Source organism: Maniola jurtina, chromosome 12, assembly GCF_905333055.1.
Source record: "Maniola jurtina chromosome 12, ilManJurt1.1, whole genome shotgun sequence".
NCBI lineage: Eukaryota > Metazoa > Arthropoda > Insecta > Lepidoptera > Nymphalidae > Maniola > Maniola jurtina.
In genome coordinates this window covers 2,151,769-2,177,862 of record NC_060040.1, presented here as the reverse complement: position 1 = coordinate 2,177,862, position 26,094 = coordinate 2,151,769, and the positions used below count along the sequence as shown (strand labels likewise).

The window sequence follows — 26,094 nt, the reverse complement described above, 5'->3', positions numbered from 1 at the left end:
GACCTTTCTGTAAATCAATATAGGTTTCTGATAGATATCGATATTTGCATTTGTCTCAACTATAGATTAAGTATAGGATTGGCGTTTATACAATCCTCATCATCGTCAACTATTGAACATAGGTCTCTTTTAAGGACTTCCGAACGCCACGGTCTTGCGCCGCCTAAATCCAGCGGCTCCCTGTGACTTGTTTTGATGTCGTCTGTCCACCTTGTGGTGTTCCAACACTGCGCTTTCCAGTGTGAGGTCACCCTTCTAGCATCTTATGAAACAATATCGGTTTTTTAACCCCCGACCCAAAAAGAGGGGTGTTATAAGTTTGACGTGTGTAACTGTGTGTCTGTATATCTGTGTATCTCTGTATCTGTGTATCTGTCTGTGGCATCGTAGCGCCTAAACGAATGAACCGATTTTAATTTACTTTTTTTTGTTTGAAAGGTGGCTTGATCGAGAGTGTTCTTAGCTATAATCCAAAAAAATTGGTTCAGCCGTGTAAAAGTTATCAGCTATTTTCTAGTTTTCTTGTAGAAAAGAAGGTTAGATAACCCTTAGGTTCATAATATTCAAGTGTCAATTGACAAATGTCAAGCTGTCAAGATGGACGTTGCCTAGATATACATAATTATTTATTTGAAAATGATTTGTCGGGGGTGTTGAAATTTTTTAATTTACACTTGTTGAACTATGTGCTCTACCTATTCCATATTAAAGATGTATGTGAATAAAGTATGTCAGTAAAGTGACACATTCTGAATTCATAATCAAGATTTTAAAGCCTAAAAAGATAAAATAACTTCATTAAAGCTTATCATTCGTAAGCAAGAGCGGGTAGAATATCTTTGTACACGGTTATCCATCGAGGGGCATAAAAGAAATATCTACTCATGTGACAGAAGCGCGCAGGATCTCGTTGTGTTAGTAAAGCGTGGGGCGTGTGCATCGGCGCGGGAAGAAGCCAAGCACGCTTACTGACGTATGTGGCCCAATGTATGAGGTTAAAGTAAAGAAAGAAACAAAATACAACTTTAAAATGACTTTATTAAGGTTCATTATACATTAGCAAGAGCGGGTATAATATCTTCGTAGACAGTAATGCCGTCGAGGAACACAGAAGCGCGCAGGCTCTCGTTGTGTTCGTGAAGCGTGGGGCGCGTGTGTCGGTGCGGGAAGAAGCCAAGCGCGCTTAGCCTTACTGACGTATGTGGCCCAATGTATGAGGTTAAAGTAAAGAAAGAAACAAAATACAACTTTAAAATGACTTTATTAAGGTTCATTATACATTAGCAAGAGCGGGTATAATATCTTCGTAGACAGTAATGCCGTCGAGGAACACAGAAGCGCGCAGGCTCTCGTTGTGTTCGTGAAGCGTGGGGCGCGTGTGTCGGTGCGGGAAGAAGCCAAGCGCGCTTAGCCTTACTGACGTATGTGGCCCAATGTATGAGGTTAAAGTAAAGAAAGAAACAAAATACAACTTTAAAATGACTTTATTAAGGTTCATTATACATTAGCAAGAGCGGGTATAATATCTTCGTAGACAGTAATGCCGTCGAGGAACACAGAAGCGCGCAGGCTCTCGTTGTGTTCGTGAAGCGTGGGGCGCGTGTGTCGGTGCGGGAAGAAGCCAAGCGCGCTTAGCCTTACTGACGTATGTGGCCCAATGTATGAGGTTAAAGTAAAGAAAGAAACAAAATACAACTTTAAAATGACTTTATTAAGGTTCATTATACATTAGCAAGAGCGGGTATAATATCTTCGTAGACAGTAATGCCGTCGAGGAACACAGAAGCGCGCAGGCTCTCGTTGTGTTCGTGAAGCGTGGGGCGCGTGTGTCGGTGCGGGAAGAAGCCAAGCGCGCTTAGCCTTACTGACGTATGTGGCCCAATGTATGAGGTTAAAGTAAAGAAAGAAACAAAATACAACTTTAAAATGACTTTATTAAGGTTCATTATACATTAGCAAGAGCGGGTATAATATCTTCGTAGACAGTAATGCCGTCGAGGAACACAGAAGCGCGCAGGCTCTCGTTGTGTTCGTGAAGCGTGGGGCGCGTGTGTCGGTGCGGGAAGAAGCCAAGCGCGCTTAGCCTTACTGACGTATGTGGCCCAATGTATGAGGTTAAAGTAAAGAAAGAAACAAAATACAACTTTAAAATGACTTTATTAAGGTTCATTATACATTAGCAAGAGCGGGTATAATATCTTCGTAGACAGTAATGCCGTCGAGGAACACAGAAGCGCGCAGGCTCTCGTTGTGTTCGTGAAGCGTGGGGCGCGTGTGTCGGTGTGTAACGAAGCCGAGCACGCCTACGCCTATTTGACGTATGAACCGCGAATCCGTACCACCGGGAAGCGTGCGCACTTTTAGAGGCACTTTGCTGTAACAAATTAGAAATAAACACATTAGTTTTTTAGGAACCATGTCAATTTCTTAGGCACAATCTGCAAAATATTTTCCGTAAAATCATATATTTTCTTTTAATTTATAGACTAGCGTTTGGCTGCAATCAGACCCATTGGCTTCCAACAAATCTGCGTCGATTTTACTCACAGCTTGTCGACAGTAGCTTTGAAAGCCAACCGGGGTTGGAGTCCTCAACACGTATAGGTGCTACGCACTCGTTTTATGCCCTCCAACTCAAAATATATTCTGTAAAATGAAACTTCCCACATTCCAGTCGTTGGGTATACCCACAGCTTGTCGACAGCAGCTTTGAAGGCCAGCCAGTAGGGGTTGGAGTCGTCAACGCGCGTAGGTGCCACGTATTCGTTCTTCTGCTCCAATTCATATGTAACTCCATCACCCGCTTCCGAGCACCACTGGTTTATCTAGATTTTGAAGTAAAGGGACCTTAAGTTATCATGCATTTTTATTCAGTAACAATTTTTATACAGTGAGTTAGTCCTTGACTCTGTCTCACCATCCTATATAGACTATCGTATCTCCTCAAGATGCGGTCTAAAATGAAAGCAGGTTTGTTTTATGGCCAACATTAGTATAGTTTTGCGATACAGACCGATTACAGAAATATCGATTAGGTTCTAATCAATATTAACTAGCTAAAAAATTGTGAAGAAGGTGAAATTTCCAAAAAATCCTAAATCCGCACTGCTTTACTTTTGCCCGAAAGCCCAAATATGAAATAATAATAACTTTCATAGTTAACTATTACTTGAAAAATGACGAACTTTCATTCTCTCTCTCCCTCTCATAATTAACCCCGTTGTGGGTGGAATTGAAAAAAAAGTAAAAGCCATACTTACCATATTTTCAAATTCGTCAATGTTGACAGACAAATCCAAACGTACATCGAAAGTTACGGACAACTTTTCTGGAATTACATTGCTCTGGATGCCACCCTGTGTGTAATCAAACAGTAAAAATATTAGTTTGAATGTAAAAAAATCGTCAAATGCGAGTCGAACTCACACAAGAAGGGTTCCGTAAGGGATGGTTCCGTCGTCATTGGTGTCGTACCATTGAACAAGAAATAATTCATTTGGATATTTAGATTTTTATATTATTTTGTTGTTACAGCGGCAAAAGAAACACTCATTCTGTGAAAATTTCAACTCTCTACCTAAGTATTACGGTTCATGAGAGATAGCCCACTGACAGACAGACGGATGGACGGACAGTGGCCTGAAACCATTCTCGTTCTGAGAACAGACTGGTGCTCAGTAGTGGGCTAGAGATAGAGTGATGACAATTCGGGATCACTTTCGAGTTTCTTTTTACATTCTTTACGTAGGTCCATGAACTTGTCGATGATATAGCGAATCTGAAAATATTAAAAAAAAACTTCTTCCGACTTCAAAAGCACTGAAAAGTTTTAAATCATTTTAAATTAAAACGATGAACAAAATACACCATTTTTAACCCCCGACCCAAAAACTAGGGGTGTTATAAGTTTGACGTGTGTATCTGTGTATCTGTCTGTGGCATAGTAGCTCCTAAACTAATGAACCAATTTTAGTTTAGTTTTTTTTGTTTGAAAGGTGGCTTGATCGAGTGTTCTTAGTTATAATCCAAGAAAATCGGTTCAGCCGTTTGAAAGTTATTAGCTCTTTTCTAATTATTGTAACCTTCACATGTCGGGGGTGTTATTTTTTAATTTACACTTGTCTTTCTTTTATTTAGGCTCTTATAATGAGGTTCTTAAGCCGTGTTTTACTCACAGTCTCTTTATACACTAGACACGACCTATAAGAAACCTATAGCAAAAGCGTCATCAATATTCACCAACCTTCTCGCCACAGTTGTCCGGGAGCAGCAGCGAGCCGTGCCCGGATTTTCCCGGACATGTCACTTTCACATCTGATGGAGAAGATAATATTATATTTAAGTTAAAAAATTGTCAGTGGCAGATTTTCGTTACCTAGCATTAAAACATTTTTTTAAATATTCTTTTTTTTTCAAATTATTCAATTAACACAGAACTTATATCAAGTAATAGCATAATTATAGTATTACTAGAGGATGCCCGCGGCTTTGCCCGCTTCGGTTTTTTTAAATCCCGTAAGAACTCTTTGATTTTCCGGGATAATAAGTCCTTCCTCGGGAAGTATCGCAAGTCTGTACCAAATTTCATTAAAATTGGTTCAGTGGTTGGGCCGTGAAAACGTAGGAGACAGACAGACAGACACACTTTCGCATTTATTATATTAGTATGGAAGTATGAATGGATGGAACACAAGTACACTACACTGGAAATACAGCGTTTGAATTCTATTAGTCTAGAGTCTAGACTCTAGAAGCTTCTATAATTTTATATTTCGATAGAATATCATCACTCTTGTCTTTACGTAGCGGTTTAGACCATCTATCAAACATGGAAGTGCCAATGCTACAAATAATAAATAAAATTCGTACTCACGCCGTATATTCCTCTCTGCGTTGTAGACCACGAAGCTATCATCAGGACTGGCCAGGCCTTCGTCCAACGCGAACCCAACGTTCAGACTTCGGTAGTGCTCAGACTTCACGAACTTGCCCATTCCGGCATCAGAACTCAGTTCTTCTTCTGCGACATAATATACAAAACATCCACACTTACTAATATTATAAATGCGAAAGTGTCTTAGATGGAAATTTTACGGGAGAACTTACCTGGTACAAAGGTCAAATGAACTGTCCTCTTTAACCTAATGCCCTTATTCTTCAGTCGCTTCACCGCCTCGATGTACTGAACGCTCGTGGCCTTCATGTCTTGTACTCCTCGTGCGTAGATCACGCCGTCCACTATGCGCGCTTCGAAAGGAGGGTAGGTCCAACTTTCCTGAAATCCATACTTCCATATCATCATCATCATCAGCCAGTGGACTTCCACTGTTGGACATAGGCCTTCCCTAAAGAGCGCCACCACACCCGGTCCTCAGCCTTCCTACTCCAGCGACTTCCCGCCAGCCGCTTTATATCGTCGGTCCATCGTCGTACCTACTGGAGGGCGTCCCACACTACGCTTGCTTAAACGCTACTTCCATATACTAATATAGAAATACAAAAGTGTGTCTGTCTGTCAGTCGGGCTGTCTGCTAGCTTATAATGAATGTGTTTAACCGATTTCGATTTTTGGTACAGAGATAGCTTGTATCCCAGGAAAGGACATAAGATTTGTTACTTCGGGGAATCAAAGAGTTTGTATTGGATGCAATCCGTCTGCTAAATCTTAATTCCTAAGGTTAAGGTGTGAGAAAACCTCAAAAACAGGCACGACGTCCATATGCGAGTTGAGCAGAATACTAGGCAGGCTGGGTTCGAGCCCTTCCCAGGTTATCACGAGCACTGGCTTCTTCGGCACCACCTCGAACACCTGGACTGGTAGACCCAACTCCGATGCCTGGCGTCTGAGATATACGATGCATTCATCTGTCAACGAAAGTATTTATTTCTTAACTCTGGTCTTAGAGTTCCATACCTCAAAAGAATAAAAAAAACATGGGTCGGACTGTTCCGTACCGTCGTACATGAAATAACACTTTGAAATTTTCATGGCAGTCATTTTGAATTTTTTTCTCAGGAACGTATAGAGGCATCAGGTTGCAAGAGTGCAGTTGGAGATAATAATGTAAGCAACAAAATAATTCCTCGTATTCAGAGTACGGAACCCTCGGTGAGCGAGTACAACTCGCACTTGGCGGGTTTTGTTATATTTTGTAAATCAGTGCCCCAAATCAGTATGATGTTACAAAAAACTGGTCAAGTGCGAGTCGGATTCACACACGAACGGTTCCGTGCCATCGGACAAGAAATATGTAAGTTAATGATGATACATATGATTTGGTAAACATATTATTTAGTCGTGAAAAATTACAAATAACTTTTTGCGATGCAACCACGAACGCACAGTTTTCGGATTTTTTCCATTACTATGTGCCATAAGACTTTATGATTCAAGGCCAATGGGAAGTACCCTATAGGTTTTGATTCTCTATAGGATCAGACAGACAGACGATGAAATGATCCTATAAGGGTTTATTTTTTTCTTTGGAAGTACGGATCCCTAAAACATTGCTTATATCCGCAGTAATTAGTGACTGGACAGATCCCTCGTTATGTAACCGTGCCAGTGTGGTACAGTAATTAATATTGGGATGGACGCTGCGTATTTAGAGGTAATCCCGCAGATTGCTCACCGCGGGATCGTTAGCGATATTGCGGGCTAAACTTTAGCATAAAAATCGCTTTTTACCCGACTACGGCAAAACCAAAAGGAAGGGTTATGATTCTAGCAGTCTATGTATGTATGTATGTAAGTATATGTATGTCTGCATCCAGATTCTGTGTGTTCCACCGTAGTGCCTAAACCACTGGATCGATTTTGATGAATGAGGTGTCAATTGCTTCATTCGTTGTAAAGATCCGGATCACATAGGCTATATTTTATACGAAAAAATTATCCTAACGGATGTTACATCAAAAAAAGTGGGGGTCTCCAATTTTTTTTTCCATTGCATAGAGTGGGATGTCAAATGAAAGAGGAGAAAACTCTGATTTCATGAATATAAATGTACTTCAACATTAAAATATACCAAGCGACAGAAAAACAATTTTTCCTAGAATATTTCAGGGTTTATCAAAACGATCGTAGTCGGGTTTTAGTTTTCAACTTTATCTTGTTCGCATAGTGATAAAATCTACATTTAACGAAAGAAATGTTATAAGTACCCAAACTGTACATACGGTATACCTAAGCTGTATATAATTTTTTTTTATGAGAACAATCAAAGTTAGAGCCTCGATAGCTCAACGGTTGAGGAGCGGACTGAATTCCGAAAGGTCGCTGGTTCAAACCCCACCCGTTGCACTATTGTCGTACCCACTCCTGGCACAAGCTTTACGCTTAATTGGAGGGGAGTATTAGCTGTGTCCCAGCTGTGGGACATAGTACGTACCGTAATTAATATTGGGATGGACGCTGCGTATTCGGAGGTAATCCCGCAGATTGCTCACCGCGGGATCGTTAGCGTAGTCCGTCATTGTTGCGATATTGCGGGATACACTTTTTACCTTAGAATTTGCTTACTTTTCTGAAAGGTTTTTGAATTGTTTTCTATTTTCGTTCTATCTATTAAATGTGCTAGCATTTGCATATAATTTTGTTTTATATCTGAATTTAACCGCAGTATTGATAAGTAAATTGGGGATAGTTGCACCATGAACTCCATAACCGAGTAGGTATCTAATATTTTTTTTATATGGACATTCATAAGAAACCTATAGAGTATATAGACTAAGAGCCCGTGAGGGCCAGACCTTCGTTATTTTATTAAAGCTGAAAGTTTCATTGTCCCCAACACAGGGAGGAACGATCAGCGATTAATAAATTTGGATCAGATAACAGGTAACAAAGATGTATAAAATCTTTCGTCAAAGTATAAAGTAATTTTTTTTAAATGTTTTCTTTGGAATAGTATGAGAAATCATGTAACGCACTGCCAGGCCCTTAGTGTCGTGGCAAACCCCCTGCCAGACACCCTTAAAATTTTTCATAATTTTTCTATTTATTTCTATGAAAATTATTAGTATTTGAGTTTCCGGTTACAAATGAAGAAGTATGCGTTTCAGGGTTTTTGGAAATTTCACCCCCTTGCCGAATTTCCAAAATTTCCAACTCGAGCACAGCCGGGGCACTAAATATTAGTCACCTATTTTGGAGACTAGTGCACACGTCAGGATGGCCGAGCGGTCTAAGGCGCTGCGTTCAGGTCGCAGTCCACTTCTGTGGGCGTGGGTTCGAATCCCACTTCTGACAGTAAGTTTTGAAGTCAAAACTTTTTGTTAAAAATCAGTACAATGTGTAATTTTTGAATGTCAATCATTGATATAGGATAGTACCTAAGTCTGTCCTTCTGTCCGTCCGTCTGTTTGTTAGCGGGCTGCATCTCGTGAACCGTAAAAGGTAGAATTGAAATTTTCACAAAATGTGTATTTCTAAAAAAAATCAAAATTGCCGCCTTGAAAATTGAAAAAAATAAAACGTATCTATTTTTTTTTGTACGATCGATGGTACGAAACCCTTCGTGTGTGAGTTCGCCTTGCACTTGACTGTCGCATACTATAAACAAAAAAATATTCAGGGCTCTTAATAATACTACTTGAATTTAACTTCTTATTACTATTAACATGATCTTGGTCTCGTGCCAATATTTTAGTACTAATATACACTTGTCTACACGCAATTCTATTTAATTTTATTTCCGGCATCAGAAATAAACTGTCAAGTATAAATAGAAAACTAGCTCCTATTTTGAAAATCTCTAACAAACAAACTTACAAACTTTACCTCTTTATAATATTAGTATCGATAAAAGAAAACCGCAGTATTTGTACTACCTATGTACAGATAACGACAAAATTTCGATTGCATCAATATGACCAAAACATATTATGGTAGGTACTTATTGACCAACCATGTAGTACCTAACTACATAGGTAGGTACCTACATAGGTATTATAAAAAAAATATGTCACATTTTGTACTATATTTTGCAGTAAATGAATAGAATAGAATAGAATAGATTTTTATTCAAATAAACTTTTACAAGTGCTTTTGAATCGTCAAATAATTTTTTTTTTTTTTCTTTAAATCTGGCTTTACTCTGATTAGCCAATGTCAAGTTTGTGATATTTTCAAGTTATTGAATTTATACAAGTATGGACTCCGTCTGCGCCGGCGCCCGCCGACATACGCGCGGCGCCCCTTTGGAGCGCTTCCCAGTCAGTTCCACCACCAAAAAACACCAACTAACACAAAAACCAGCCACTCTTAACAATAAAAAACACTCCAAACAAGCACAGCACGCGCGCCAGCAAACGCCATCGCAGACGAAGTCGTCAAATAATTTACCACTGGTTCGGAATGCCGGACCAGTGGTAAATTATTTGACGATTCAAAGCACGTTGCACAAATGATTGCATAATATACTTGATCCTACCTATTACCCATACGCGTAGACCACGAAGTTTTTATGGCTATAGGTAGTTTTCTTGCCGAATTTCCTGCTGCTTCTTCTCGGTAGGAAAGGCATTCCGAACCAGTGGTAGATGCTCTTGACGATGCAAAAGTACTTGTAAAAGTCTATCTGAATAAAAATATTTTGAATTTGAATTTAAATTTTCAACCTGTACACAAACGAGCTGATAATAATCAAAAACTATTATGCATAAAAATAATAATCATATGATACCCCACTTGGTAATAATAGTTATCTTAATTTGAAAATTGAAAATGCTAACTATTTATTTGTTTTGACCACATTTTAATTTTTTTGTGATGCAACCGCATATTTACGGTTTTCGGATTTTTTAGTTTTCTTGTGCTATAAGACCTACCTATCCGCCAAACATGATTCTGGGTCACCGGGAAGTATCCTAATAGGTTTTCAGAATATGACAGATGGACAGAGGGACAGACAAAGTATAAGGGTTCCTTTTTCTCTTGAGGTTAAAAAGCATGCTCATGATCTATGTGGCGAGCAGCACTTTTCTGAGCTATGCGCTTTCAGTGAAATTATACGGTGCAGAGCAGCTGTTTAGGGTGCACAAGTTCATGTACCTTGGTCACGTGGTTACAGCGGGCATGAAAGATAATAAATTATGATGACATTGATAGGGACCGGAGGGCGTTGGCGGTTAGAGGAAATATTTGCACGTTGCTCAAAAGAGGATATCACTCTATTTAAGTCCTTTTTTGTCAAACCGATGGCTTCTACAAGTGTAGTATGTGGGTTGACTATGCTCAAAAATCTATAAACGCTCTCCTATATAAAATATGTTTTTATTCTAAGAATAACATCTTCAAAGTAATGTTGGGACTGCCTCGGTACTGTAGATACCAATATAGTGAACATAGAATAAGTTTGTTAATAACACTTATTATTTATATTTACTAACATAGGCTATGTTACTAAAAACATTAAATGCGAAAGAGTCTATCTGTCTATTTGTTAACTTTTCATAGACCGATTTGGTACAGAGATATCTTACGGTGATGCAATGTCAGGTCATTGCAACATCTAGTTTTTTTTTAAATAAAAAAAGCGAGCATACAAGCAGGTGGTAGTTTCTACATTTAATTTTTTTAATATTATACATTCACCAAAATTTTTCATAAATTTTAGGTACCTATACAACTTGTCAAACTTTTCAGCAACTCTCGCTAGTCGCTTGTACTTTTCTTTCGGTTGATTCAACACAGGAATATAATACATCGCCATCTATCCTAAGCTTACTCGGTTATTCCAGGAAATTTCAGACACTGAAGCCAACCTAAAACAATAGTGCTTCGAAACTGCCCCCTGAATTTCAGCAAGTTGTTAAAGCGCTTCCATAGATGGCGCTGAAAGTTTTGGAGTGAAGATTTTGATAACTGATTGCCGAGGCTTTGAATAGGTGGCGTTTCAACTTTCAAACATAAAAATGGTAAAATGCCAACGACTATTCAGGTAAAAGCATTGAAATAAAATATGTAGTTACGTAAAGATTGTTGGTGCAACTCGAGGAAATTACATTGGGTGTAATTTTCTTGCTCAAAGCTTTTCTTAGTAAAGAAACATAGAAAAACGTTTATTTCTTAAATCCATACTTTAATATTATAAATGCGAAAGTGTGTCTGTCTGTCTATCTACTACGTTTTCACGACCTAACCACTGAGCCGATTTTAATGTTTGGTACAGACTTGGGATACATCCTGGGGAAGGACGTAGGCTACTTTTTATCCCAGAAAATTGAAGAGTTCAAAAAAACCGAAATCCACGTGGGATCCACAATCCACTACATTTAAGATTCAAGATTTTATTTGCAGAGACAATTTTTACAATGAGATGTTAAGTTTAGTATGACAGTAGTAGTAAAGAATCAATCATTATTATTCTGCAATCGAACTCGTGCAGTCGGCGTGCAGTTTTAGTACTGGCATTCAGTGTGAATAACGGATGCGGATAGTCAGTGACAATAAATGGGATGCAATTGTGTCAACTGCAATAAAACTGCATCCCAACTTCATCCCAACTGCAATTTTGCTGTCACATTGCAGTCCAAATGCAATTCGTCTGTATAGACCCTTAAAATTCACTCCATTTTCTTCGTCTTGACATTTACAACCACGAAGAGTGGAAAGCCGTTACGAGTCCTCCATTATGTTTCTCGTTCAGTTTTATTTCTTCGCTCAAAGTTGAACATTAAGTGCAATTCTTTTAAAGGTCTCATAACTGCAGCCTTCTGGAATAGCACCGGTCGAAACAGCTGAAAGAAAAATATTCTCATTATCTACTCGTGCTATATTATCCATGGAAAAAGTTAGCATAGGGCTCTCTCTCTGTGACGTACTAATCTCATAATATTGACAGAGATGAAAATCACCACATTTTGAGTCACCAACCAGTCACAAACATGTTTTCAAAAAACATTCGAAGTTCATTTCGAAAACATACTTTCGTTTATGAAATAAGTTTTTTTTTAACTTTAATAAAGCTTTGAAGATTGCATGAGTTTGAAAATATGAATAAATCTGTAGCTACACGTTATGAACGAAAGAATGAATATTTTGACCAATTATAATCATTATTATTTCTATTTTTATTAATTTTTAGGACACTCGATTTAAATTAAACGTTTTAAAAGCATTTTTGCGTATCCTTTATGTGAGTCCAAAATTAGTTTTGTTTCTTGATTGGTAATGAAAAAGGCTTCTACGCGAACGGCGTAGCATTGCGTAGCACCACGTAGCACCAAACATGCGATGAAAATCCGCAAAAGTCGGCCGCGTTGGTCACACATGGTAAAAATACTCGAAGGGGAAAAGTCTCTCTAGTTCAACGGTTGGACTAATCGGTTGTACCAGTGGGAATGATGGCTCCACCAACACTTGGCGAAAGTATACAGTGTAGTTATCATCTCACCAACGCGATGTTGATATATGAATTCTTATAGCTAATACTTCTACTCACTTCTTGAGTCTGGACCGTCCACTAAGCTATCCCCTCTTTTTATCGAATGACATTGTAAATTGTAATTTCTACGTTTACATTTTTGGGTTCCGTACCTCAAAACTAAACCTCTTATAGGATCACTTTGTTGTCTGTCTGTCCGTTTGTCGTGTCTTTCAAGAAAACCTATAGGGTACTAGGGTAAGGTATTGAGCTAGAATCATGTTTGTTAGGTAGGTAGGTTTTATAGCACAAGTACAGGAATAAATCTGAAAACCGCGAATATGTGGTTGCATCATTAAAAAAAATTAAAATGTCTTTCAATTTTCAAAATAAGATAACTATACTAAGTATCATATGAAAGGGCTTTTGTACATCCTAAAACTGATTTTTATTTATTTTTATGGATAATAGTTTTTGATTTATCGTGCAAAATGTTGGAAAAAATACCCGAGTACGGAACCCTCAGTGCGCGAGTCTGATTCGCACTTGGCCGGTTTTATTTTTGCTTACATCGTTCATCTTTCAGGTTATTGCACCTACCCTATCTGCACCCGTGACGAATTCTTGATTGTTTCCGTTACAAGAAAGCAATTCACAATAATATTCTTTCGACACGCGAAAATTGCATTAAGTAAGCCATTTTACCAACTTTGACTAAGTTTTTAGAAAACTCATACTAATAGTCCCCTTAAGTGCTACTCGATTTAGATAAGAGAAATGAGATTAACATTTTGTCTGAGTATTACGTACGTACAGTTGATTTCCGCGACTTCATCCGCGCTTTGAGTGTTTGAAAATAAAATCTTTGAAAAGAGGTTCTTGGTGGTATTTCTCAGCAGGAAAGGCATTTCGTACCTAGCAGTGGTAAATGCATTTGAGGACTTCGTCTGTATTGGTGCTGGCTGGCGGGCGTACTCTGCCTTTTTGGAGTGTTTTTTTTTTGTTAAAACTGACTGGAAAGCGCTCTAAGGGGGTGCCGTCCATGTGTCGGCGGGCCCCGGCACAGACGGGGTCCATACTTGTATAGTTTCCCTAACTTGTTACAAATAACTACAAACTTGACATTGGCTAATCTTTGTAAAGCCAGACGAGAGAGAAAAAAAAATGCATTTGACCATGCTTCTAACACCAATGCGTTTGACTATTCAAAAGTACTTGTAAAAGTTAATTTGAATACAAAATATTTCTATTACATTATAATATTCTGAACCTACTTTAAGAAGATAGCGGGAAGCGGGTATATGAGGAAGGCGGAGGATCCTGTGTGGTGGCGCGTTCTTGGGAAGACCTCTTTCCAGCAGTGGACGCAAACAGGCTGACTGACTGGTTAATAATATTCTATTTGATTTCTGGGAATAAAAATTTCCGTCATTTCCAGCTCCCTCCGTCTTTAAATAGTTTTAGAGTTTCAAAATCAAACTTTATGAATACAATAATAAAAGTTATTTCCTAGTATAATACAGTTGTATAGCGATTAGCTTCAATTTATAGACGTAGCTACTGAGTACTGAGTACTTAACATAACAAGTTCGCCTGTAGAGAGCATCGTACGTGATTCACGAACGGAGTCCACTTGCTCCATACAAATGTAGTTTGGTTCTTATTTGAATATGAATATTATTTTATCAAACTAATCGGCGGTGTTCCCACTAGATTACAACATGGAGTTATTCAAGGGGTGGATTAACAAATTTCTGAAAAACCGACGACGCATCGGTGGTGGCATTTCTGGTGATGCAAATGTTCATAACCTGCCTGCTCGTTTGCTCTCTATTATTTATTTTTAAAAAAACTCGGGGTAATTTTGTAGACACGTTCTAGAAACGAATATGTATATCTGTGTTTTGCCAGTTTTCTGTTAAAGTTACTAGTTTTAAAATTACACTGATTTTAAGATTTGTCTGTAAATTCTTGACCCACGACCAAAGTTACCATTCTTGAAATTGCTTGAACCCCCATAATCTGACTTACGATGACTACTCGTAGTTCGCCTGTAGAGAGCTTGTACGTGATCGGCGAACAGAGTGGTCTGTGGCTTTCTCGTCGCAGCGTAAATTGCAAGCAAACCTGCAAAATCATGCAATCAAATCCATATTCCTTATTTATTTATTTATTTATTCATTTATTTAAACATCTTTACACAAACTCAAAGAGTAAGAGTACATGATACATTAAAAAAAAACAAAGAGCCACATTTTTACTTGTTGATGTTGTATTCTATAGTAAGCAAAAATGTGTTTGTTTTCTGATTTGTAAGTTTGTCCTTCAATCATGTTAGAACGGAGCAACGGATAGACGTGATTTTTTGCAGTGTGTATGGTTAAATATCTAGAAAGTACATAGGCTACTTTTATCCCGGAAATAGACATAGGCTACTTTTTATCGCGGAAAATCAAAGAATTCCCACTCAATTTTCGAAAATCTATATCCACGCGGACAAAATGGTGGAAAATGAAAGGCTCTCTCTCTGAATCTAAAACTACATATACTTATTATTATTGTCTATGCAAAAAAAAGTCTCGTCGATCCGGTTGTTGTGTAATTTTTATTTCATTGGCCATCTGCTGCGTCATATAACTGCGGAACACGTCATTATATTTTGATAATAACATGTCTTCATCACAAAGTAAAAATAATATCAAGCGAGCTTCAAAAAATCAAACAAATCGGTCAAGTGCGAGACGGACTCGCACACGAAGGGTTCCTTGCATTGTACAAGTAATTTTCTAATTTTAATGGCGGTTAATTTGAAATTATTTTATTTGTATCGGCACTAGAAATACACATTCTATGTTTTCAACTCTCTACCTAATATGGTTCATGAGATACAGCCCGCTGACAGACAGACGGACGGATGGACAGCGATGTCTTAGTAATAGGGTCCCGTTGGTACCCTTCGGGTACGGAATCATGAAAATGACCTCGCTATTTGGATAGCGTAATACGCAAAAAATACCACCATTTGGTATCCAACCTAATTAGTTAGTTTTGAACCCCGACATAACTAAAACCCTGACCTCGGTCCGTTTATCAAGATCGGCATCACCGATATTACACCCTAAGTGACCAGCAGTGCTAGGGCGATCCCCTCAGTCGACGGATCGGTCGCGATACGACCCGTCTCGCGTCGGCCTTTGCCTCGAAAATAAACACGAACGAAAAAAAAATATTGTCTATGCTCGCGTCAATAAAACAAAAACATTCAAAATTTAAACCAGGTGAATTAATGTGCGGATTAAAGGCGGGAAAGTGCACCGATTAAAAAAATTAAAAATGACTTGATTGTGAACATCCAGGAACATCCTGATTTTTAGTGTTAGTGTTTAGTGATTGATAGTGTTAATATAAAAATTAATGTGTAAAATATTTAAAAATCTTGGGCTAAGGTTAAATCTAAGCAAGATGATCAGAAAGCTGGCAGAGCGTAAAATCGATATTAAAAAAACTATAATTCTTAATTTTTATTATAACAACAATAATTTTGTAAAGCTCAGTTAAGTATCTATTTCAGGTAAAACTTACTCCGAGTTTTTCAGAATTTCAGTGATTTTTTTTAGTAACTAGTACTTATTTTTTAATGTACCTATATTATCCTTTTAGTAACAATTGCGAGAACGTAGTAATATAGTATTATTGACTCAGATTAACGAATTAATAAGAGATTATGGCCATAAAAAATTTAATTACTTTACGAAAAAAACACCTTTATAAGGAACTGAAATTAATTTTAATATTACCCTATTATTATTTAATAATATAACTAAGTATAAAATAAGTACTTAAGGTGTAATTTCTTGTAACAATTTGGTTTAACCGTATCCACTTAGTCAAGCATCGTTTACTTAATCCTTGTTTAGGGTTGCCATCTGTAAAATCTAACTTTATGTAAATGTAAATTTAAACTACTAGTACGAAACCCCTGAATTTTTGACAGAGAAACGAAGACTTTATCCGTCTAGTGAAAACATATGAGAAATAGTAAAAAAAACCGTCATTTTATTATTTATTTATTTATTTATGTACCGCCCACAGAGTTACACGTTTAGATTAAATACATATTGTTCCTTAAATTCTAGGGCTCTTATGCAACTCCACTTACGGGCAGTACCAGCATACATTAACATAAACATAAGTCGTACAGTAAAATATAAAACATAATATAATAGTACGTCATGTACGAGTCGGACTTTTTTTTGTCATGTAAGTAACTACAAATTCACAATTTTTCCCTTATACTCAAATTTTAATACGTGCCTTTCATGATTCTAAGTGATCGAGAAGTAAGTATGTAGCCTGTAGGTTTTGATTTCCTTGACGGCTATGCTGTTGCTGATTGCTTAACATAAAAATGTGATTTGTATGCAAACTTTCAATGCCGTGATAAATAAAACGACTCATTTTTACAGAAATGTGAAAACCATAGACACAAAAATTTGTTTCTAGAACGCGCAATAGAACGCGTCTACAAAATTTCATTGAGTTTAATTGGTTAAAATTGAAATGACAACCAAATTACGTTTGAATGAACTCCTCTTGAATCCGGACAGTATGCAAAACCCAGTCCGGACGCCCTCCGGACTTCATCCGGACATATCCGGGGAAACAAGACGGATGACAACCCTATCCTTGTTTCATAGTGCGTGAAGCCAGATTTTGTCAAGGCAGCCCACGAAAGAACGACTCATCAGTTTTAACAGTCCATTACCAATAAGTTACTATATACACCTTTCGGTCAAGAAAAACATCCTTGAACTTCAAGGTCACACTATCGCCGTTTTAATGATTTTTAACCGAACCTATCCATGGTGGTACTACAGCCCTCATATGTACTACATACAAACGAACAGTAATCATAGATACTACCTATCGACAAAGACAGCGTATATCAACTAGTAGATATTTCTAGTATTTTCTAATACATACTGGAAATATATTTTGAAAATTTTAGCCCGAAGAAGCATTGTTATTGACTAGGATCTAGTCACTAGATAATCGACTTCGTCCGCGTGGATAGTTATAAATATATCATTCATAAAATATCAAAACTAGTCATTCAATAATTTAACACAACGTTCTTAAACTTCTAAAGGGTTGATTACAGCGTTCATAAAACATTAAGTGCCATGTTATAAACAAAGGCGTTCAATCATGTCCTTTGAACAAGCTTGCCAAGTTTCTAGTGCAAACAAGTCTACATATCACAGCGAATCAGTATAGGCCAGAGATTATTCTATCAACAAATACGTTAATAAGTACTTACCTAGTACAAAATATAGTGCACATTGCACACCCACATTCCCGGACCCTATTACTAAGCCCGTCCGTCCGTCTGTCTGTGAGCGGGCTTGTATCTCGTGAATCGTTATAGGTAGAGAGTTTCACGGAGTGTGTATTAATTCTATTCCCGCTATGACCAATGATAAAAAGAATCAAAATGGCCGCCATGAAAATTAAAAAAAAAAAGTGTTATTTCTTGTACGATGGTTCGGAACCCATCGTGTGCGAGTCCGACTCGAACTTGGGGAATTTTTTAACATTTAATTTACTGTGTGTTGTTTCAACCCTCAAACTTTGAAACTTCCTCTCGACAATTGGTATCCCTCAACTCGACTACGAGTATCATTATTTTGCTAGAAAAGTAGGTATAAGTACTTACTTCAGTCCAATGGCTAATGAGCTCTGAAAGCTCTAGTTTGAAATCTGAAACACGCTCTATAAACATGGAAACTGGTCGAGTGCATGAAAAATGTTTCAAGTTTACTCATTAATAGTATTTAGTTGACTGAGTTTCGCTCCGGTCTGAAAACCCCTGAAAAATCTGTTGGCAGACATGCACGTACTTTGTAGTTTTTGCAAAATTACACTTTATGAACTTAATCATACCATTATTATCACACTAATATTATAAAGGCGAAAGTTTGTGTGTATGTGTGTGTGTGTGTGTTTGTGTGTATGTTTGTTACTCCTTCACGCAAAAACTACTAGACGGATTTGGCTGAAATTTGGGATGGAGATAGATAATATCCTGCATTAGCACATAGGCTACTTTTTATCCTAGAAAATCAAAGAGTTTCCACGGGGTTTCGAAAAACCTAAATACACGCGGGCGAAGTCGCGGGCATCGGCTAGTATTATTATAAATGCGAAAGGTGTTTGTTGATTTGACCACGAATCACATCGCAACGGAGCAATGGATAACTTGATTTTTGCATGGTTATAGTTAAAGATCTGAAGAGTGACTTAGGTCACTATTGCCGCAGAAAATTAGAGTTCCCACGGAATTTTTAAAAACCTAAATCCATGCGGACGCGGGCATAAGCTAGTACAACACTTTTATCGCAGAAAATCGGAGTTCCCACGGGATTTTTAAAAACTTCAATATATGCGGACGAAGTCGCGGGCATCAGCAAGTACAAAATAAAAATCAACAAGTACTTTAAACAAACGCCAAACTGGTTTCATTTTGGTTAAGCAACAAAATAATAAATTCTGAAGCAAACGAACGCTGACATTTTGGCGGAAAGACGATTTTCACTCGTAAAAATAAATTGTAGTTTCTCTTTTCATGCTCTCATTAATGTTTATTTTTACTCTTTACAAGATTCTGCGAATTATATATTTCGACGTCTGTTCGTTTCAGAGACCAGAAATACATCTTACCTATACACCGATGCTACCATACCCCTTCCTTTGCCCGCTTCCATCTTAGACTGCATCATCACTACACAGGTGAGATCACAGGCAAGGGCTAACTGGTTTTGGAAAAAAAAACAGTTATGTACTACTGGCAAAAGCAGATCAAAATCACATCAAAAGCTTGGCAGTCAAAACATCATTAATACATAATTACTCATTTCACACACGTAGCTATAAAAAACGCTTCTACGAGAATAATAGGGTCTTTGACTGTAATAATAAAATGATGTGATGTTATTTGTATAGTGGTAGTTTATGGGGCTAGAATTCATTATTAAAGATAGTATTTTTACCCGACTGCGGCAAAACCAAAAGGAAGGGTTATAATTTTAGCAGTTTTTTAACTACTTTTTACTACAGTCCAAGACCATATTGCATGAAAGTAGTTTAAAAGATACCGACTTATTTTATTTATCATCATCATCGATTCACCCCATCACCGGCTCACTACTGAGAACGAGTGTTCTCAATACAGGGCGTGAGAGGGGTTTAGGCTAAAGTCCGTCACGCTGTCCAAATGCGGACTAGCAGACTTCACACACTTTTGAGGACCTTATAGAGATTTTTCAGCCGTTGAGGTTTCCTCGCGATGTTTTCCTTCACCGTTTAAGCCTCCAAAAGTTAAGCGGTACGTGCCCGGGGTTACCCGAACTCTTTGAATAGGACGCCAATGTCTTAGCCACTGGGCTATTACCGCTTTAAGTAGGTACATATTCCGTATTTTATGTTTATATCTATATATTATATAAAAGGTAAAGCTTACTGACTGATCAATCAACGCACAGCTCAAACTACCGGATGGATCAGGTTGTAATTTGGCAGTGACTGACATCCGCTAAGAAAGGATTTTTTGAAAATTCAACCCCTAAGGCGGTAAAATAGGGATTTGAGGTTTGTGTAGTCCACGCGGACGAAGTGGCGGGCATAAGCAAGTAAAATATTCTTTTGGTCTCCCTAGAATGTTTCAGAATATTCAGTTCATTAGTATTCTAATAATAATATCCTATTCAGAAACTCATTTAACAAAGTTACTAAACTTTAGACGTGAGTTGGAAATGAAAATAATATTTTTCCACAAAATTATACCGTATTCAGTTGCGAGAAATATATCTATTATTATCAGAATTTTATCAGAATAAAATTATTGAAGAACATAAAAGTATATTCTGAAGTGAGACCTACTTGAGATCGGTAGCAAAATAATGAGGTTGAATTTAAATGTTTAGACATTTTTCTTCACCAATCCTTACCGTTTATAAAAAATCGGTCAAGTGCGACTCGAACATAATATGTATAGTCTACTTACTTTTATCCTGGTTAAGTGAGCTGTAAATCAAAGAGTTTCCACGGATTTTTGAAAACCCCATTTGAAAGCATCATCCTAATAAGTAGGTACTTATATTCTAAGCTAAGCGATTTATTTCATTGTTTTTCTTTATATGTATTGCTGTAATATTTATCGTAAACCCAGCAACATAACAAACTTAACCTGATAATCCCTGAGTCTCAACGAGTTAAGACTTCAAGCAGAATAAACGTGATCGGGAAACTAAAACTAAGAGTATAACTCGGTTGCCCGTTAAACTAATGACTTATGAGTAGAGTAAAACAAAACTAGTTATTTACTGTTGTATTGATTAAACTTTGCACGTATCTTCTTAATAAAAAATGATTTCCAATATGTCATCATTATTTTTGTCTAAGTACATCGTTTTTTTAAGTGATATTGAATTTCTTTTTAAATGCAGGTAAGTCCGAAAAATGTGGTGCTCTGACGGAGAAGAAAAACATGCGAGGATACCTGTATGCCTGAGAATTCTATGTATTGTTCTCAAAGGTGTGTAAAGTCTGCCAATACACACTTAGCCATCGAGTTTGACTATGGTCTAATGATCCTTCTCATACTGAGAGGAGCCCGTGTTCAGTAGTGGACCGACGATGGATAATTGAGATTTGAGATGATGATGACAATGAAATGTGAGACCATAATATTATATTATTAACATAACAAGTTAGTACATGGTTCATAAAGTTTTAAGTACTTAACTTAGTGTGCAGAACATGTCACACAATATTATGTTATATAACACTATAACACAATATTATAGACGGTTATGTTATATAACACTGTAACGCAATATTATAGACGTGTTATGTTGCAAAATATGAAAATTTACTCGTTCCGCACCTTAACTAAGGCAAGGTGTACCCGAGTCACAAATTCGATTTTAAGAACAAAGAAAACAGAACTTTGAACGTGAGTGGAAAACGATGGATGCGACTCCTTATCTCGTCAGACATTCCAACTATTTGCTAGTCTTTACACTTCTTTGGAATGTTCTATCACTGAGATGTGATTAAAAACAGATCAAGTGCGAGTCAGATTCGAGCACCCCGGGTTCCGTACTACAGAAGAAGTGAAATGGTAATCACTTTTGTTAATAAACCGCAAAAGTAACTACTAACTAATATTTTTTTCAACAGACAGATTGTGTTTCTTGACACGATTATTTACGGTTATTGACACGATGTAAGACAAGCCAGTACTTCAGTATAGGATTCTCAGGGCACTCAGGATAAGTACCTATTGAAAATCGAAACTGAAAACCCAGTTTCATAAAGAATAACAAATGAACAAATTATGTCTGCAATTCTCACTGCTCTGACGCACGTTGTGTTCAAAATACGTTGTCTTTGATGCTATTTTGAAACGAGTCAGCATTCTTCTATCAGAAATAATACATTTCACTCGCAAGTGACCGATTTGTTACAAAAAAATAATTATCTTTATCTCTCGCGATTTCATTCGCTTTATAAATAACTAGCTAATTACTGAAGCCCGCTGTAAATCTAGGCTTTCAAAAACCTCGTTTAATTTTTTTTATTTTCCGGGATAAAAAGTAGTCTATGATATCTACTCTCCACGTCCTTTATTTTTCTTCTTTTTCAGTTTTAATTCATGCAAAAAAACAAGTAAGCACCCGTTGCTCCGTGGCATGATTGAAGGACAAATTCATACAGCTGTGAAAAGAGTATGAGTAGACGGATATACATATTACTATTGTACAAAAAATTATTGTAACCATGCGTCAGTTTTTCAGGTGTTCACGTGGTCTTCATCGTCCAACCGAAGGACAAAGTACATTAATAACTACATTTATATTTAATAGGTTTAATAGGTTGTATAATATACATATAGATTTCTTGAAGGGATTTCCATACTCCACGGTCTTGAGCTGCTAACATGTTTTTAAGAGGGGTCTCTCCGTCACTCGCTCCACACAAACGTAGTTCGTCTCTCATTGGAATACTAACCAATCGTATTCAATGGAATTTTGTAGGAACGTTCCGGGAACTAATATCTATGCCTGTGGTTTTCCAGATTTCCGTTAAAATATTCGGTTTCAAAGTTACGCGGTCTTTAAAAATTCACATACAAATTTTTGAGCCCCTGTAATTTTTAAACTACATATTTTTAGAAAAATCTAAAACACCACAGGCACAGATATTCGTTTCTAGAATAGGTCTGCAAAATTTCATGGACTTTGGTTGCTTAATATTCAAAAGAAATTGGGACTACGATTGTATGGAGTAAGAGAAGACGGAGAGAGCCCTGTTAACTATGGGCAGCTGACAAGAAAGCTCGGCCACTCAGAGGGCGATATGGAGAGAGCTATGCTCGGAAAATCTCTACTTACGTGATCAAAATTCAAATGATCTTTTTAAAAAGCATCGGCAAAGCATGGCTCTCCTACACAAGACTTGCATTTTGCATGAAAATGACTTTCGATATAATATTTTAAAATGCGCGAGAAACGCTTATGAACGCTTTTCCACGTTAAGACAATCGAGCGACGCAGATTGCAAGCTCGCAAAAAAAAAGGTACCCCATTTTATATTAGAAAATACATAATATTCCTATACCCGCGAACAGGTTTCATCTATACCTATTATTATTGACGAACTGTATAGAACTATACTTAAATCGAGCGAGACGAGAACAACATTTTACATTAACATTATAATTAAGCAGATGTTACATGTAGCTATGTTTTTTGTAAAATTTTACACGAGAACAAAAAACAATGAAAGCTGCCGCAATTATACTGTTTTGATTGAAATCACAAAATTTGGACTTAATTTTAGCACAGCTTAGGTCGTTTAGTTGGGAAATGAGTTTCTTTGTATTAAATGGTCGAAATCATAAAATTTTACTCGATTTCAGTACAGATTTAACCCGTTTGGCTTTAAAATGAGATCAGATTTGTATTAAATAGGCCAAAACAATCCGGAATAAATGGGAAAAAGTATTTTGATCAGTAGTGGAATTACACCGTTTTGTTCGTCAGCTTCTTTTATTTTCACCTCAGTCTAGGCGATGTATAAGATCTACGGAAATAATGCGAAGACCCGGTCATAAATAACCACCTTATATTACTTGTCACACGAGCTTACTACGTGTTACCAATCCTCCGATATTTAACCCCCGACCTAAAAATAGGGGTGTTATGAGTTTGACGTGTGTATCTGTGTATCTGTCTGTGGCATCGTAGCTCCTAAACTAATGAACCGATTTTAATTTAGTTTTTTTTGTTTGAAAGGTGGCTTGATCGAGAGTGTTCTTAGCTATAATTTAAGAAAATCGGTTCAGCCGTTTGAAAGTTATCAGCTCTTTTCTAGTTACTGTAAACCTTCACTTGTCGGGGGTGTTAAAAATTTTTCCGAGGTGTTTATTATACGATCGATACACTGAAGACTTAATAAATCATATTATTTTATTTTATATCAGATGATGGCCGTGACTACTTCCACATGGATTTAGGTTTTTCAGTGTTAACTTTTTGTTTTTCCGGGATAAAAATATTCTATGCTCGTCCCTGGAATGGAAATTACTGTACCAAATACTCGTAAATAATGCCTGTAACTTCGTAGGTTTTTTGAAAACACCGTGTGGATTCTTTAATTTTCCGGGACAAAAGTAGTCTTTATCCGTCCCCGGGATAGAAGCTGTCTCTGTACCAAATTAAATTTAAAATATTAGTTGAAAAATAACAGCCAGCAGTTTGCAGGCAAAAACTAGTTAATGAAAAGAGTATCAAATATAACGAGAAAATATCATAAACTGAAATGCATAAAGAAATGCGCTTTGTAAATTGCATAATTATGTAAATCGTATTGTTCTTCTCAATTCGGTTTGCGGGGACATACTAAAGCGGAAAAGTAATAAGAAAATGTAATATGAAAAGGTGTTTACTATGAACTAAATAATATGTATTTACTTATAACGACTTCATCATACACAAGGAACTATCCATACCATATTCATAATTTACTTAATAATATGATAAATGGGAAAGTGTGTCTGTTTGTCTGTCTGCTTTTTAGCTTTTCACGGCCCAGCCGTTCAAGCCATTTTCCATTTTGTCGAAATTTAGTACAAAGAATCCTTAGGATGTGAGCTATTACATCCTTGAGGTGGACATAGGCAGGCATATAGACATATTTTATGTCCCGGAAAATCAAAGATTACTATCCTATAGGTATTTTTAAAAATCTAGATCTATTTGAACGAAGTTGCAGGCATCATTTGTTTTATACAGAGACTGGTTGTATCCTGGAGACGGACATAGGCTACTTTTTATCTTGGAAAAACAAAAAGTTTCCACGGAATTAAAAAATCTAAATGCGGGCAGATGAAGTCGTGAGTACTAGCTAGTTAGTTTTTTTTTTTAATAAGTATTAACTAACACTGTGTTACGTCAAAACAAGACATAAAGAAAATCTACAGATAATTTCTTTATGGTGTTTGCAAAGTAAATCGTGCCGAATTTCCGACATGGCAAAGTGACGTGCCTGTAATGGTAGGGGTTGGCGGTAGAACTATAGCTTATAGCTACACAATACACATTATATATCAGAAGCTATATAGTTTAAGTGCTGTACTAATGGACTCAGCTTTCCTGTCTCCACGAACTCAGTTTCATACATTTTTTACCACAGACGAGTTTATAGTACAGTAAATACGTTTAGGTACCTAAGGTTTGTTACTGCGGTTGAGAATACGAAAAATCGGAGGAACAAAATATGTGGCTAAGCCAAAATGGCCAAATACTAATTTGTTTGGAGCACTCCTTGAGTACCCTAGGATTGCACCTAGGAAGGATTTTGAGAAATCCCACAGGGATCTTCTTAAAACATCCACATATTGACATCGCGGGAATTACATGTTTTTCCACGCACATACAAACTGTGAAAACAACTCCTTTCGGCGATGTTCCCATTCATTTCAACATGGGGTTATTCATGAGGTGGATCGACAAATTCCTGAAATGCCCATACAGCAATTGTTCCTCTGGTGCTGGTTTCTAATGTTCATGGGCGGCAGTACTTATAGGTAATCAACATCAAGTTACTCGCCTGCTCGTTTGCTCGCTAAGTATATGTACCTATTAAACAAGTTTAAATTAAAAATTTATAACACCCCCGACGATCCAAAGTATTTGAGTTTTCCAAAACATCATTTTCAAATAAATAATTATGTATTCAGGCAACGTCCATCTTGACAGCTTGACATTTGTCTATTGACATAGTATTATGAACCTAACGGTTATCTAACCTTCTCTTCTACAAGAAAACTAGAAAAGAGCTGATAACTCTTAAACGGCTGAACCAATTTTTTTAGATTATAGCTAAGAACACTCTCGGATCAAGCCACCTTTCAAACAAAAAAAAACTAAATTAAAATCGGTTCATTCGTTTAGGCGCTACGATGCCATAGACAGATACACAGATACACAGACACACAGATACACAGATACACACGTCAAACTTATAACACCCCTCTTTTTGGGTCGGGGGTTAAAAAGTAGTCTGAAATAAACTTTGAACATAATCGCAAACTATTCAAATCGTAGGCAGTAGGCACAACATGTTGTCTAATTAATAAATTGATGCAATAAATGTTAGCAAG

The 26,094-nt window shown here is 37.1% G+C and overlaps 1 protein-coding gene, 1 non-coding gene and 1 pseudogene across 3 annotated transcripts in view; 2 read left to right on the top strand and 1 right to left on the bottom strand.

The window, feature by feature from the left end:
- The window catches only part of LOC123870175, a 99,277-nt gene that overhangs the window by 48,969 nt on the left and 24,214 nt on the right, over nucleotides 1-26,094 (top strand). Inside the window, exon 1 of one of the 2 annotated variants that reach the window (XM_045913374.1) lies at nucleotides 15,497-15,743. The exons of the other annotated variant lie outside the window; for it this stretch is intronic. The gene's annotated coding sequence lies outside the window, so the exon portion shown is untranslated. Of the gene's footprint in view, nucleotides 1-15,496; nucleotides 15,744-26,094 lie in introns of those variants that run through there. 2 annotated transcript variants of the gene reach the window in all.
- LOC123870184 lies at nucleotides 1,019-7,548 on the bottom strand (annotated as a pseudogene).
- Nucleotides 8,168-8,251, top strand: Trnal-cag. Its single transcript has one exon. It is a non-coding gene; the product is annotated as a tRNA-Leu (tRNA).